Consider the following 16,689-nt stretch of genomic DNA (forward strand, 5'->3'; position numbering starts at 1 on the left):
TTATACACAAACAATGAATCATGGAACACTACATCAAAAACTAAAGATGTAATGTATGGTGATTAACATAACATAATAAAATAAAAAAAAGGCTTTATTTTTTTAGCGCAGTCTTAGGTTTGCAAAACTAAGAGGAAGTTACTAAGATTTTCCATATATCCCACATGTGCATAGCCTTCCCCATTATCAGCATTTTCCACCAGAGTTGTACATTTGTTACAATTAATGAACCTACACTGACATATCATTATCACACAAAGTCCATAGTTTACACTACCATTCGCTTTTGGTGTTGTACATTCTGTGTGTTTGGACAAATGTACAATGATATGTATCCCCCATTAGAGTATAGATTTGCACTGCCCTAAAAATTCTCTGTGTTCTGCCTATTCATTCCTCCCTGTCCCTCAACCCATGGCAACCACTTACTGTCTCCATAGTTTTGCCTTTTCTTGAATGAATGTCATATAGTTGGAATCATATAGTATGTAGCCTCTTCAGATTGGCTTCTCTTTCACTTAGTCATATGCATTCATCTTTCCTCCATGTCTTTTCATGGTTGATAGCTCATTTTTAGCTCTGAATAATACTCCATTGTCTGAGTGTACCACAGTTTATTTATTCACCTACAGAAGGACATCTTATTTGCTTCCAAGTTTTGAGAGTTATAAATAAAGTTACTGTAGACATCCATGTGCAGGTTTCTGTATGGACATAAGTTTTCAACTCCTTTGGATAAATATCAATGTGTACAATCACTGGATCCTGTGGAAGGAGTATGTTTACTACACACCAACTGTCTTCCAAAGTGACTGTATCATTTTGCATTCTCACCTGCAGTGAATGAGAGTTCCTATTCCATTTGGTGTTCTCAGTGTTCCAGATTTTGGGTATTCTGATAGGTGTGTAGTGGTATCTCTTTGTTTTAATTTGTATTTCCCTAATGATATATGATGTAGAGCATCTTTTCCTGTATTTCTTAGGCATTGTCATATAAAAATATTCTATTCCATTGGGAAGGCAGTGGTCTTATCTCCATCTCATGGATGTGAAACTCAAGGAGGAGTGACTAAAATCAGTATTTGAAGTAAAGAAGGCCATCCTGTCAGGAGAGCAAGCTGCAGAGTCCTGGCTAGAGGCAGTGTTATGGAGTGTTTAGGAGCATAGGCTCCAGTAGACAGAGCCGGATTCATATACAGAATCTGCCATTTGCTAGCAGGGTAAGCTGGGTTGTAAGTTATTTGCCTTATCAGGAAGTGAGGAAAATACTTATTTCGTGGGATTGTTACGAGAAGTAAATGAATTAATATGCATAAAGTACTTAAAACAGTGGCTTGGCACATAGAAAGTGGTATAAAATGAGGTGTTGAGAGAATTTTTTTCCCTGACTATAGGTCTAGCAAGCAATTCTCCTGGTCTCTGTGACCCAGTAGCAGAGCCTGCCCTCAGTGTTAAAGAGGTGAGGTCCAGTCTGGTTTCCCCAGCATCCCAAGTTGGGTTCTGCCCCACCCAGAGGTGGGAGTGGTCTTGATGATTTACATTCATCAGTTCATCTTCTCCCAGGATCCTTCATCTTCCAGAGGCATAGAGATGTTGATTATGATGCATTTATTAAAAGATACAGCAGGTGCACTTATTCCCAAGAGCTTTGCTATACAGATGAGGAATTGAGGCTCAAGGAGGTTATGAGTGTCCCAAATGCACGTCATAGCAGAGCTTGGATTAGGGTGTTTGCTGTACTACCTCCAGAACATGTGGAGGGCAAGACCACTTTTCTCCTTGGAGCCTTGACCTCATAGTGTGGATGACCTCACATTTCTTGGGTTGTCTGGATCATTGAGATTGTGGATTCTGAGTGTCTTTTGGGGCCTGTGATGTGTAGGCTGTTGCTAGCTTCCATATCATGTCAGCACTGCTTGCCTCTTCTGTTAGCACATCTACTAACTGCTCCTCTTAACCCAATTTCTCTCTGAGTCATGCAGGCATTAGCCTTCCAGTGGCTTCCTCTGTGTGTTTCCCTTACATCTGACCTATCATTTCCCTTAGTAATTGGCTTTTCACAACCCTGACCAAGTTCCTATTTATTTATTTCTCCCCCTCTTCTCTTCTGCCACTTCTGTTTGCTTTAATCATTTTCCCTTTTTTATACTGTTTTCTCCCTTATTTATCCTTACACACTGGCTCTTGTATGTTTCTGCCATTTTTCCTGTATCTGGGGTCCAGAGTGGACTCTTGATTTTTGGAGTCATTGCTAGACAGTGAATGGTATGAACTGGAATGTGGTATGAGCTGACCAAAATCCATGATACATCAATGGCAACTATGTCATACAATCTTGCCTCCTAACTTCATTTTGATTAACCTGGACGCAAATTGAACATTACTAGCATAGCATTACAGTCAATATCATAAGGTCTAAGAGAAAAGACACCAAACCTGTGGAGACTGTAATTCCAGAAATGATCCAAGGACTTCCCTTCCTTAAGGCACTAAGGCAGGAAATGATAAGGTCTCAGAAATAAGTAAAGTATAATAATTACAAGTGCCTGGCTTAAATAGCATTTAAACATAAAGATACTCTTTTCTTTAGCTTAAGGTAGCCTTATTGCTTAATGCTCTTCTTCAAACTGAAATGAAGACATTTATTCAAGATTAACATACATTATGAAACAGTTCAATTTAGGAAATTAGATCATGGTTTAAAACATACTTGAGCATGCTGAAATGTTACATAGTAATTGTCAATTTCAATATCAGGGTATACTTTGCTCTCTGTTTTTTGCCTTTTTTAAAAATATATGTTAAAAATTTTCTGTCAACTCCTATTTTAAAAGGAGAATGAAAATCATTGTCACTTGAAACTAATTAGTGTTATTTTTAAAATGAATCCATCACATTTGAAAATACCCTTCTTTATGATAGGGTTTTAAAAAGTCAGTTCTGAGACCAACAGAAGAAAAATGGGAGAAAGTTTAAAACCTCCCCACAGACAACCTTCTGATCAGAACTGTGAGGTCTTTAAAAGCAATCTTGGGATTTTTCTTGTTGTCTGGGAGCAGTATTGAACAGATGATAAATTGACAGAAATAAAGCTGGATAATCAAATTTGATAAGCTAAGAAGAGGTTAACTAGAGAAATCTGTGGTATTTTAAAAAATTTCCAGGGTGATTGGGGAGTGGTGGCTAAAATCAATATTTGGTATTTCATTTGTGTTAATACAAAAAAAAAAAACCCACAAGTTTGTTTTTTTTTCTTTCATTTAAAAAGTAGTCCTCCTACCTCCCAACCAATCTGTCCTTGTAGGTGGAGAAGGAAAAGAGAAATTTGTATCAGCTGGCTGCCTGCATGCCACCTCAGGAAATAGCATGTCAAATTCCTGCTTTATCAAGCCCCTCCTGCTGGCCTTCCTCCCATCCTCATTTAGTGAGTGTGCCAGATTCTGTGTGAGGTGCTGGGACTATAAAGAAGAAATGAAACAGGATTCCATGGTACAGTGGGGGGGGGGGGTGTCTAACAAATAACACAAAACATTCTGGAAATCTCTAATCCTTTTAGTATGTTTAGAGAAACTACCTGCTGAAGGACTGGCCACAGCTTCGCTGGTATCATTAACCTTTGTAGTTCATTTAAATCAAAGACCAGTTAACTTATTTGAATTTTTCCCTGGTCTTAGAAATAGCTCTTTCACGGGTATACCTATCCCACCTAAATTCTTCTGAAAAATCACTGTGCCCCCAAAAGAGCCTTGTACTTTCTAAGCGACAGTAAAGACAGTTTTGCAGAAGGAGCCCACTTCCTTTTCTGTTCTTCAGGTCTTTTTCCCTCCTAATACGTCCATCAGTTTGATGTTTTCTCTTAAACACTGGGCCATGTGTGCTGTCCTAATCACTGGACCACACCAAGAATCTGCTGTTTCTTTCTAAGTGCTTGCTTAATGTAACTGTTTAATATGTCCCAGTGTCACATTTGTCTGATGCGTGTTCTACAGGGAAACATAGCTTCTATTAACACAGTTCTGTTTGTTCTTTAACCTATATGCATTTAACTGTGTATTTTGGGGGGGGCCAGCTCAAATTGGAGTAATAGGTCTTCAGTAAAAACACCCTATATTATCTGATGGATGCTTACCAAACTCTGCAGTTGATCTGGAAACAATTTTGCTGTGTGGGTTAAGTGTTAGCTAGGGGAAGAAGACCCTATCCAAGCAACCCTTGGAGAGGTTGTCTAGAAAAGCTTATGAAGTGCATTTTTCAAACTTGTCTAAGCAAAAATGATTGCTCGGCTATTTAAGAAATAATTGATCATATCCTTTGTCTTATCCTTCTTCTTTGTCACTCTTCTGATTTCCTGTGTGACATTTAATAACAAATCAGACTAACAAGGATGCATTTCAATTCTAACGGTTTATGGATCAGTTTATTAGGCCAGATGGGGAAGGTGCAGTAAAGAATGTGAACACTTCCTAGGATCAGCATGGGTTATGCTAACTTGGGATGGAAGTCTGGTAGAAAAAAGCAGGATCTTTCAAATCAAGTACTCCTGAGTTCACATCAGGGCTCCACCATTTACTAGCCCCATGTGATCCTGGAAGGGTACCATATCTTTCTGAGATTTTAGTATCTTCATCTGCAAAATGGGCCTGTCAGGATTTACCTTCACAGGATAGTGGATAGCTTCTAATTATGCATAGTGTTGCCTGGCACTAATTTTCCAAGTGTCTACTATAACTTCTTTAAAAGGCAGGAACTTCGTTCACATCAGGTCACCTAATCTTTCTGAGCCTCAGCTTTGTCATTTGTGTAATGGGAATTTGAACATAATATGAAAAAGCTCAAAAAATTTGCAGTCATATGCAGGTATAATGACTTATTTCACAAAGGCCTCCTGACTATCCACAGGAATATCAACTCTACTGTAGCTTTTTTTCAGGTCTTGTTGGTGCTTCCAAAACATTCACTTGGTATTACTATTACTACATATTAGTTATGTCACACAAATATTGCAGAATTAATGGAAAGAAACCCATATCTTATTCACATTTATAATCCCTACTATATTTTAAATATATTAAGGGTTTGGTAAATGTTTATTATATAAATAATTATTTTTTGTTATTATCATTGCCCTCAGCTGTGCAAACTAATACAGCTAATAGCATCATAATGGATTTATTTCTACCTTTATTATTTCTGTAATCATTTTATTGTTTTAACATTTTATATGGAATATGTAAAACCTACGATACCTTTCTTACTAACATTGCATATTTCTTTTAATACAACTGAATCATATTCACAAATGTAGGATGGCTGTGAGTTTTGGTGTCAAAGAAGAAAAAAAAACTTTGAATGTTCCTACCTTTTCTTTTATTAGAAAAACTAAAAATTCAGGAGATTTTCAAATTTGCATAATATTTATGATTTTAATTTATTTTGTGTATACAAAGAGATATCACTTATGAAAGTATGCTATTGCATTCTATTTATAGTTGAATATAGTTGAATATTTAGAGAGATTTTCTCTTTTTGATAAAAAGAGCTTTTTTAACTTTTGAGGCATCTTGAAGTCACAGAGGAAAGAATAGCTTCCTCCAAACCTTTAGACTTTTTCTTATATGACCTATAAGACTTGAATAACTGGAGCAATAAGCTCTTTTCTGAGTTCTACAGTAATAAAAATGCCACTGTTGTCCATTGATTATCCATCTATGGGCCTAGTTTAGAGGAAGGGGATATACCAAACAATCAGCAGTCACTAAGAGATACCTACAAGCAGATGAAGGGCTTGCATGCTTTATTTTATTTATTTAAAAAAAAGGGAAAGAAAGGAAAAAGGCAATATCTCTTGAAAACTGGAATTTATTTTGCTCTTTAGTTGTTCTTATTCTATTGTGGTTTTGGTCAGTGTATAGGAATTGCAGTAACCTGATACTGTGTTCATTTGCATCAATAACTTCTATTTGCATTCTTATAAACTAATTTAAATAAAGGCTGTGTATGTGACAATAGATATATATTCGTTATCTATTGCTGCATAACAAATTGCTCTGAACCTAGGGACTTAAAATAATAAATGTTTTGTTTGTTTATGTTGTTTTATCTCACCAAATTTTAGATCAGGAATCCAGGAGTGTCCTAGGTGGGTGGTTGTAGCTCAGAATCTTACATAAGATTGAAGTGCAGATGCCATCCCATGTTATAAGTAGTCTATGTGAAGACTTGACTGGGGCTGAAAGATTCACTTCCAAGATAGTTTGCTCACATGCCTGGCAAGTTTGAACTGGTTGTTGGCAGGAGGCCTGTTTCTTACCATGTGGACCTCTCCATAAGGCTGTTTTGACCATCCGTAATAACATGAGCAAAGGATCAGAGAGCAGGATAGAAGCTGCATTGTCTTTTACGACCTAGCCTGGAAGTCACACATCATTTCCATGATAATCCTGCTGGCTATACATGTTAACTCTGCTCATAGTGGGAGGAGAATACACAAGGGTGCGAAGACCAGGAGGCAAGGATCTTTGGGGGCTACCTTGGAGAAACTAGAATGTTTAATCTAATATTCACAAGTGTCCAGTGAATGTTCAGATAACTTAAAATTTAATTTTATCAAAAATAATATAATTACTGGAGTGTAGAGGTTTTCAGATTTTACATCTTTTATCCCAAATTGTACATGTTGACATACATCAATTATTGGTCCATTTCATTTGAATATAGATAGCAGTGCAAAATGTCTCTGCCCTCAAGGAAAGGCAAATATTTCATTATAATTATTCCAAGTATTACAACAGAGGTACATACTGAAGATGATGAGGTCAGGTGTTGAAGAACATGAGCTCTGAAGTCAGTTTGCTTGAGTTCAATTTCTGGCTCCCTTATTTATTAGCTCTATGACCTTGAACCACTTATTTAACCTTTCTATTCTTTAGTTTCCTTTTCTGATTATTCCCTTTTTATAGTTTCCCTTCCTCGGGGATTGTTGTGGGGTTGTGGGGATTTAAGAAACAGCACCAGAGAGTACTATTAGCCAGCCACTTGAGATTTTCTGGAATGATCAGTTTGGATGAGGGAAGGTTTCCAGGGAATGTGAGACATTTGAGGGAGACAATTGTCTCTTGGAGGGTAAGTTGGAGTTTGGTCAGCACAGAAAGTTGGTGGAACCCGGGCATGAGATGCCAGCATGAAGGAGAGCCAGAGGCAGAGGAGCTGAGCAGTGGGGTTGAGGCTGGGGCGTGTCATGTGGTAGCTTCAAGGGAATGACCAGAAGTAAGTTTAGACAGTGGCATGCAAGGATGTGAAGAGTCGCAGGTGGAGCCCCAGTACATTGTAAATTTTCTGAGATTATCTCAGTTTAAATCACAAATTTCTTACTGCCTCATGACTACTCTCACAATTGCTAGATCTTATGTCCATATTTGCAGTTAGGAAAATATTGTCACTACGTTATAGGCAAAACAAAAGAAGTTTGAACTTTTTTTGTGGAGGCTTTTAAAAACGGTAGAATGGTAGGATTTGCTCTTTGTGTGTGTGTGTGTGTGTGTGTGTGTGTGTGTATTTTAAGTGGTGTGGGCAATGGGTTGAATAGTTAGGATGGTTATAGATATCAGTAGGGAGAGGACTGAAGCCTCACAGGAGACTGGAGAGGTGCATACAAGTATACAAGAGCCTGAGACCCTTGCCTCTTGTCAGTTTTGGCATTTCCCACAGGCATCCCAAGCACGTTCCCAGGACACTGGCAAAACCAGGACACTTCCCATCCATTTCAAAGAACCGTGACTCATCCAGAATTTTGCAATTATAAAAATCTAAAAAGGAGAGATTGTAATGTTAGCATATATGTAAGTATCAGTTTGAATTATACATGAGGAAATAGGCACAATAATCTACTTGGCCTTTAAATTCCTGGCTCTAGAATTGATAACCTTATTTTATGGATAAAAGAAGATAATGATTATGTCAATTTTAGAAACTCCTCAGCTGCCCACTTCCCAGGTTCAAAAGATTGTTTTGATTCAATACATGCCCTCTTTATTGAATGGAGCACTGGGTGTTATACGCAAACGATGAATCATGGAGCACTACATCAAAAACTAATGATGTAATGTATGGTGATTAACATAACATAATAAAATTAAATTAAAAAAGAAAGATTTTTTCTTGAAAACAAAACTGAAAAGAAAGATGAGGCTTTAAAGAAGAAAAGACAGGTAAAAAATGAGATTTTTAATTTAGATAAATAAGAATCCCTTTGGCAGAGAGCTGGATTCCAGATGGCTTCTAGGCCCAAGGGTGGAAATTAGGATGCTTAGTCTATTTAGCCTTTCTCACGTGGTTTTTAATTCATCTTCCAGTACTCTCTCCCAGCGGGGCTGACTCTTCATTGCTTTTTGGATGACATGCTCCATGGACAGGCTCTTTTACCAAGACACATGAGCCTCAAATATGTGTCTTTCTTTGGCTTCTTTAGGAGGTAGGTAGGTCTAGTTGAAGCCAGAAGGCTCTAACCCATCTGACATAAAATGATGAAACAGGAATTCCGTGATATCTAGTTCGCTTAAAGCTTATTTGTTTTCATGAGAATTTTAATGTGAGTGCTGCCCGCTTTTTCTTTGAAAACTTGGAAGCATGCACTAATGCACCTTTGCACTGCAGCCATAACACTATGTAAAAAATAATCCAGAAATGGGTAGTGTTTTTATACAACTATTAAGTTATATGAAATGTTAGTCTAATAACGAGACTGAGAGACAGTGTCTCCATTCAGGGATATAGTAGCCTTGCAGGGAGAGCCCAGCTATGGAAGGGGAAATTTTGGAGTAACTTACCCTGTCTTCAGTTGTGTTTGAAATTTATATATTTTCTGATAGTTTGCATCAGATTTGGGCTCTCTCTCTTTACACTATTTCTAATTTGATATTTCATATTATTTCATAACTAAGATTTTAAGGATTGTAACTTTTTTCATGATATTTTCTACTCATAATAAAAGTAGTTCAGTGTCTTGGTGTGCAAAAAAAATAGTTGATGGAAGATGGTCTTGTTACTAAAGTAAACCTTTCTATAAATAAATGCAGAAACATCTGGTAAGGGCATAGTCTGAATGTGGCAGACATCTGAATTGCATCAATTCCCGCCTTGTGGCCAAGATTTCTTTCTTAGGCTTTCTTTATAACTAATGGCAGAGTTTCACATTCTCACAGCATTAGGCAATAGAATGGTCAAAAGAACTGGTGCCAAGTTACCCTTTTTCTTGTGTTAGCTGGTGGTAATAATATATACTCACCAAGGAAAAGTGTGGCAGGTTTTTGTTTTTATTTTTGAAGACTGAAAACCTGAGATCTCTCCTTCAACGTCACTTCTAGGCCCTTGGTTTAGGCAGTTTTCCAAATGTCTGTTCAACTGCTTTCAAGAAATTATTGTGGTGTTGTAGGAAGCTTTGGTCAGGAGAATAAGGCAGCACACAGTCTTTCCTAGAACACCATGGGCCCATCAAATGACCTTTTTCAGAAACAACTGAGATTCTTTTTTCAATGGCAGAAAAATGCTAATTGAAACCAAACAGAAAACAGACTCACCCCACAAGTATTGTAGTTCAAATGAGTAAGGGGGAAGTCAGAAAGGGGATGAAAAATTCTTCTTGGGAAAACTTTTGAAGCTAAAGCTTATTTATTTGGTCTTTGATGATTATAAGTTAAGATGGGGTGGTTTAGCATTTTTAAGATAAAAATGAGCCAGGACTATAAGAACACTGTGTACCCTTTCAGGTGCCTGTGTACCTCTTCCTAGAATACCTGTCTGGTGCTCTACTGTTCCTCAAGACTACCTCGACACTCCTTCCACTTGGGGACTCCAGCGCCATAAGGTGAGTCGGCAAATTTGTACTCCTTGCCTATATCCTAGAAGAGTATCATTTTTAAAACAATTTTTCAAAATTTTGGGAGGCTTTCAGAGGTTGTATTCACTGGTGAACTCTCAAGAATCATCATTTGTAAGCCCTATGTTTAGATAAGTATAAAGTTTAATTAGCAATAGTATCTTTTGCCAGTGTAGTATAAACCCTAGGTTCAAATTTGGGTTGACACTAATAGCATTATGAAACATGCTTTAGATTTCAAATTTGAAGTCTGAAGCAAATTTTTGCAAATTAGTATGTCACCACTCTTAGGTTTCCCAAGCATTATTGTACTCATGCTTTAAATTGAGAGCATCTTTTTTTATTGTTTGATTGATTGATTAAGTTTTTGTTTTAATTCCAGTTAGTTAGCATACAGTGTTGTATTAGTTTCTGGGGTACAATATAGTAATTCAACACTTTCATACATCACCCTGTGCTCTTCAAAACAAGTGCACTCCTTAATCCCCATCACCTATTCAACCCATCTCCACCCCTCTCGCCTCTGGTAACCATCAGTTTGTTCTCTATGATTAAGAGTCTGTTTCTTGTTTTGTGTCTCTCTCTCTAATTTTTTCCCTTTGCTTGTTTTGTTTCTTAAATTCCACGTATGAGTGAAATCAGATGGTATTTGTCTTTCTCTGACTTATTTCACTTAGCATTATACTCTCTAGGTCCATCCACGCCGTTGCAAATGGCAAGACTTCATTCTTTTTTATGGCTAAATAATATTCTATTTTAAATATATATATTTATTATGCACACCACACCTTTATCCATTCATCAATCGATGGATAGCAGCCTCTTTTAAAGCAGAAAAGTATTTCTAACAGTGAAGGTTAGAAGATCTCAGTAAGTCTGAAATAGCTTATAGTGTGAGCTTCCATCCCTTAAGTAGTGTAATTGGCTTCATTAAGTAAAGGGGGTCACAAAGTCTCTTGAGGTGGGAATATACAACTAAATTAATTTTCGCTTGCTTTTTGTACATTTGATGTGTATCCTCTCTTGAACATTAAAGTGAGTCATTGGTCTCAGAAGGGAAAATAATTTGACCTTGTTTGTAGTATGTGAATCACTTGTGAATAAACTGTTCACATTTTACAGGTGAATAAACTCTTTAAGGGCACCAGCCAGCATGCTGTCTCAGAAATTCCTTAGTCCCTCATTTGCAAAAGTTATGTGCTTGCATTTTTGCCTCGATGATTTTCAAAGGTCTTACATAATTAATTCCCCCCTGAAATAAAAAAGTATGACCTTAGAGCTTTGTAGTAATTGCTAAACTATGTGGAGGGAAATGGATTCCTAAAACCACAAGTTGTTATCCTCACTCGTCCGTTTTCTTCCTGTAGACCCTGTTGTATTGCTTGTGGCATTAGCAAAATCCATGACTAGAAGGCCCCAAGTGTTGAAAGTAAAAGACAGTCTGATTCTAATCAAGCAATTTTGTTATATCCATGTAAGAGCTGAAAAATTCTAGTTAAGCCCTGTTATTTGTAATACAGTCTAAAGAAGAAAAGTATAAGGAACAAAATGTATTATGTAGTCCCACTTACTATAGTTCTCTCCATAATTGTGTCATCACTTAAATTTTAGATTTAGCTTTTATCACTGATAAAGCTATTCTGTAAATCTTTCTTTTCTTTACATTAATTATTTTCTATTTGGTAGGATTTATGTAAAAGTTATACCAAGAGGAACTGTGGTTCAGATTTAATGTTTAGAGATTGTGTACACTAGGGCTTGAATGTTTCAATTATTTTGTTTCTTTTAGAACACTGGTAGTTATCCCCACATAACAGGTAGGAGTTGTGGGAGTTGCTTGGAGTTCACTGCCAAAGAGTTAATTTTTTACTGTTTCTTTTCAAATGTTTAGTATGCTAAAAATTAACAGCCTTTAATTCTTGACTTCAAGTGCATAGAGACTCCCTTAACATACTGCCTTGTTTTCCTTTTTTAAATGGAGTTTTGTCTGGATGTGGTAGAGCTATACATAAAACTGTTTTGCTCTTGGATCCAGTAATCCAGTTTACTCATTGAAAGAGGGTATGTGAGTTCCCTAAACCTTTTTGAATGAAGCATCTAATTTCAGTCATGTTAACTTTGATAGCAACAAAACCAGCTTTGAATTCTCAGTATTGGTACACTGTAAAGCTACCTTAAATTTTTTTTTTAATGGAGCAGCTTTAAATTTTTAATGTTTTACAATCAGAATATTTATTTCTACTAAATTACATTTTCTCCACAATGATGCAGTTTTTCCTGAGCCATTATTCTTTTAGGGAATGATAGAGAATAATTCACATTTTATTTATCACAAGGCATCTTTTCCTAGGTTTGTAAATTTGAGGCTGTGTGAGAACAAACTTTAAAACTATTTTATGTAAAAAAGATAGATTACATAAAACAAAATAAGATTTTGCAGATTATTTATTTACTTCTCTCTCTGTTCGGAATAGGACTGCATTCTTCTCCCATCCCCCTTTTCTGGTACCTTCCTATAAAAGGCATTAGAAGGAAAAGAATGATAAACAGGACTTAGCCCTATAATTTTCTTTCAAAACTGCCTTGTAAGTAATTACCCATAGTTTCTGTAATGAAGCTTATGATGATAGTATAGGGTGCTTCTGGTAGTGGGGAGTAGTTTCAAAATACTTTTTCTTTCTTTTTTAATTTTTATTTATTTTTATTTTTCACATTTTTTATTATGTTAATCTCCATATATTACATCATTAGTTTTTGATGTAGTGTTCCATGATTCATTGTTTGTGCATAACACCCAGTGCTCCATGCAGAATGTGCCCCCTTTAATACCCATCACCAGGCTAACCCATCCCCCCAACTTCAAAATACTTTATTTTAAGCTGTGTGTGTGTGTGTGTGTGTGTGTGTGTGTGTGTGTGTGTGTGTGTGTTTTCAGGTTAGGTTTTCTGCCCCATGTAGATTTAATGGAAAATACTTTTTATTTGCTTATACTTGGTTTTAATGGTTTAGATGGGGGCATTTCTAAATAAAACTTGTAAAGAGATGTTTATTGTTGTTACAGGTAACTCATGTACACAGATTTTAGGAGGCTGGAAATGATCTTTTGGCAGAAAAACTTGGTAGAAGAAGGGAGGACATTTTCTGTAATTTAAGTTGTCATAGTAACCTGCATCAAACCTATACTTGGAATCCAGGCCTGAAGAATTTCAGTGACAATAAACATTCCAGTTGCATTCATCTTTTTTTCTTCTCTGAGAAAGGAGCCATCAATTGTGATCTAATTATTTCATTTCTGTTTTTAGATGAGTAGCAGCTTGCATTTCTTACTCTTTGAAATTTCCCTGGCAGAGTAAAAATGAAAAGTTAACTGTTTATATTTGAACTTGGCATTTTCTCTCTCTTTTTTAATTATGTTATGTTAATCACCATACTTTACATCATTAGTTTTTGATGTAGTGTTCCATGATTCATTGTTTGCATATAACACCCAGTGCTCCATGCAGAACATGCCCTCTTTAATACCCATCACCAGGCTAACCCATCCTCTTAGAAAACCCTCAGTTTGTTTTTCAGAGTCCATAGTCTCTCATGGTTCATCTTCCCCTCTGATTTCCCCCCTTCATCCTTCCCCTCCTGCTATCTTCTTCTTCTTTTTTTTTTTTAACATATAATGTATTATTTGCTTCAGAGGTACAGATCTGTGATTCAACAGTCTTGCACACTTCACTGCACTCACTATAGCACATACCCTCCCCATATCAGATAAAGGGCTAGTATCCAAAATCTATAAAGAACTTCTTAAACTCAACACCCAAAGAACAAATGATCCAATCAAGAAATGGGCAGAAGACATGAACAGACATTTTTCCAAAGACATCCAAATGGCCAACAGACACATGAAAAAGTGTTCAACATCGCTCGGCATCAGGGAAATCCAAATCCAAATCAAAACCTCAATGAGATATCACCTCACATCAGTCAGAATGGCTAAAATTAACAAGTCAGGAAACGACAGATGTTGGCAGGGATGTGGGGAAAGGGGAACCCTCCTGCCCTGTTGGTGGGAATGCAAGCTGGTGCAACCACTCTGGAAAACAGTATGGAGGTTCTTCAAAAAGTTGAAAATAGAGCTACCATATGATCCAGCAGTTGCACTACTAGGTATTTACCCCAAAGAATGAACTTGGCATTTTCTGATACTGTATCTCAAACTATTTCAGATGACAAGATAGGTTCAGTATAATGGTTACTTAATAAAATATGAAAAAAAACGGACTTTAATAAGGATTTGAAGACATTGCCACATACATTTGTGAACATGCAAGTTTTTAGTATTAAATGTATTGGAATCTGGTTTTCATGGAACTCTGATCTGGGAATGTTAGGATTTTCCTAATACCAAATTGTTAATATATTTCTTTTATGGCATCTTGTACTTAAGCATGAATGTATTTAAAAAGGATGAGGTATCATTTTTATTAGCAGAATAAGTTTAATTTGAGAAATTTGTATCCAGGCATTTTTTAGATATGTTCTCTTTCACAAAGGACAGTAGAATTTTGTTTCTAAGGACAAAACTTTTTTAGGGTTTGCTTCACTCTTTTGCTTTTTGCAAGGTACTGATTACTAATCAAGGTAATTTGGAGTTAAAAACATTCTCCTTAAGCAAGGAACATTAGGAGAAATAAGGAGATAAAGATATGTGTGTCCATTCATTTTAGGAATCTTGGAAGATAAATTGGAAGAGTTTGTGACTAGTCTAAGTAATAAAAATAATACACAAAATTAGCTGCTATTGGATATAACTGTAGCTATTTGTAGATAAAAATGGTAAAATTCTTGTAGAAACTTTTCCACATATATATGAGACTCAATCAAATGGATAATTTTTTTAAAAACATAAATCAAAATTTGAATTTTAAAAAGTATAAGGTAGATGTAGAAAACCTAGATAATCCATTTACTGGGAAACTGAAGGAAAATATAATCACCTATTATCGCACTGTTAGAAATATTTACTATAAACATTTTATGGGAAGTATCTGCAATTTTTTAAACAAATTAGGAATCAAGCCAATAGGCAAAATACTAATAATGGTGAAACACTAGAATTTTATCTCCTATTAGAATTAGCAGCATACTTGCTGCCATCACTACTAAAGTAACTCTGAAATATTTAGCCAGTGTATTAAGAACAGAAAAAGAAAACTATTGGAAAGGACAGGATTATTTGTAGATAATAAAAAAATACCCAAGATACTCAAACTAATGTAGTAAAATTCCATTGTAATGTAAATAGCATGATTTGTATAGTAGTAATAATCAGTTCAAAAATAGAAAAAAAAGAGACCATTCATAGTAGCAACAAAAATTTATGCTGAGGATTAAACTCTTAAGAAATGTGAATGGCCCACGGGCAGGAAACTGTTAAACTTCATATAGGTCTAAAGATTTGTTCAGTCTTAGTACTTAATAAAGGATTGTCGTATTTGGTATATCATATCATTAAAGATTCAAAAACATGTACATGAGACATACATGATTGACCTTTATGTAAGATGTAACCTAGACCAATATAATTCCTAATGTTGACTGTGGGAGAAGATAGACCGGAATGCTCATGTAATGAAACTACAGGGTAGATGGTGTTGCAGCTAGTAATGTAATCTGTCTACCTACCTACCTATCTACATACCTGCTTATTTATAGATAATTTTTTTTCTATTTAATGAAATGGAAAAATGAGAGTAATCTAAAAAGTTAACAATGTCAGGACACAATATAAACCATAACCTTTAATTTTTAAGTATATTTACTAAGAAAACAAATGAGGAGGCAATATGCAAAGTGTTAATGATGACTGCAAGTGGTAGAACTACGAGAATAATTATTATTATCAAATTACAGATTCTCTAAAACAAATATATTTATAATCAGAAATGTGAAAATAGATTTAGTTTTCTAAACATCTAAGGTTGATCAAGTGTCTAAGATTTCATTATGTATCTTCTTGAAAAAATTATTGTAAAAACATTTATTGAGATGGGTTATATACAGAATTAAAAAATGAGGGGATCATCAGAGTCTCTGGTTAGGGCTTAACAGACTGCACTCCCCAGCTACCATTCATGTTAGGCTGTGGTATATACCTATGCGTCTGGTAATTATGCCTCCTGGGAGTGTGGGGCCCAACATCCCTGAGAATGATAAAGAGTAATGTGTTCCTATGTTTAAATTTCAGCCCTTTCCCCCATGCCTATGTATCAAGTGCCACAGCAGTTTAAATGTTCAAATATTGATTGCCAATGACATTGAATCAAACTTACTAAAGTCTTTATGGATTAAATGGGAGAATTAGGACAATTATTTTAATTCTGTAGCCACTTTGATTATTTACCCTTCTCTCCCCTTTCCCATTGACTCTACTGTTTTGTTTACAGCAATTATACCTGGGGAAGAAACTTAATAATTTTTAGGAAGTACACCCAGCATGAGATGCTGTGCCTCTGAAGTCTTAAGTGTTAACTTTAATTTTTTTGTGCTGTTCTTCCTGAATACAGCTTTTAACAGTGAATTTGTTTTTTCCAATACCCACACAGTTCAAACCTGTGGGAGTCAACTGTATATGTAAAGGTCTTAGCATGTACAAAATTCAGTGTATGATAATTATCACCATTTTTATTAAAAGAGTGGTATTTTCCCCAAATGCTTCAATCTTGTTTCAGACTTAGGCTAGATATAGTTTTATGTAAGCAGACTTTCATTCTTCTGTCCTTATGGAAACTGTGTAATTTTTCAAACCAGACACTTTGGAG

The 16,689-nt window shown here is 35.8% G+C and overlaps 1 protein-coding gene across 1 annotated transcript in view; it reads left to right on the forward strand.

The window, feature by feature from the left end:
• Window positions 1-16,689, forward strand: part of RASSF8 (Ras association domain family member 8) — a 121,293-nt gene that overhangs the window by 26,671 nt on the left and 77,933 nt on the right. The window contains exon 2 of the mRNA XM_028113226.2: window positions 9,765-9,862. The gene's annotated coding sequence lies outside the window, so the exon portion shown is untranslated. The remainder of the gene's footprint in view (window positions 1-9,764; window positions 9,863-16,689) is intronic.

Source organism: Eumetopias jubatus, unplaced genomic scaffold, assembly GCF_037043125.1.
Source record: "Eumetopias jubatus isolate StellerSeaLion01/CBP00866 unplaced genomic scaffold, mEumJub1_p1.0 scaffold_8, whole genome shotgun sequence".
In the NCBI taxonomy this organism is placed as follows: Eukaryota; Metazoa; Chordata; class Mammalia; order Carnivora; family Otariidae; genus Eumetopias; species Eumetopias jubatus.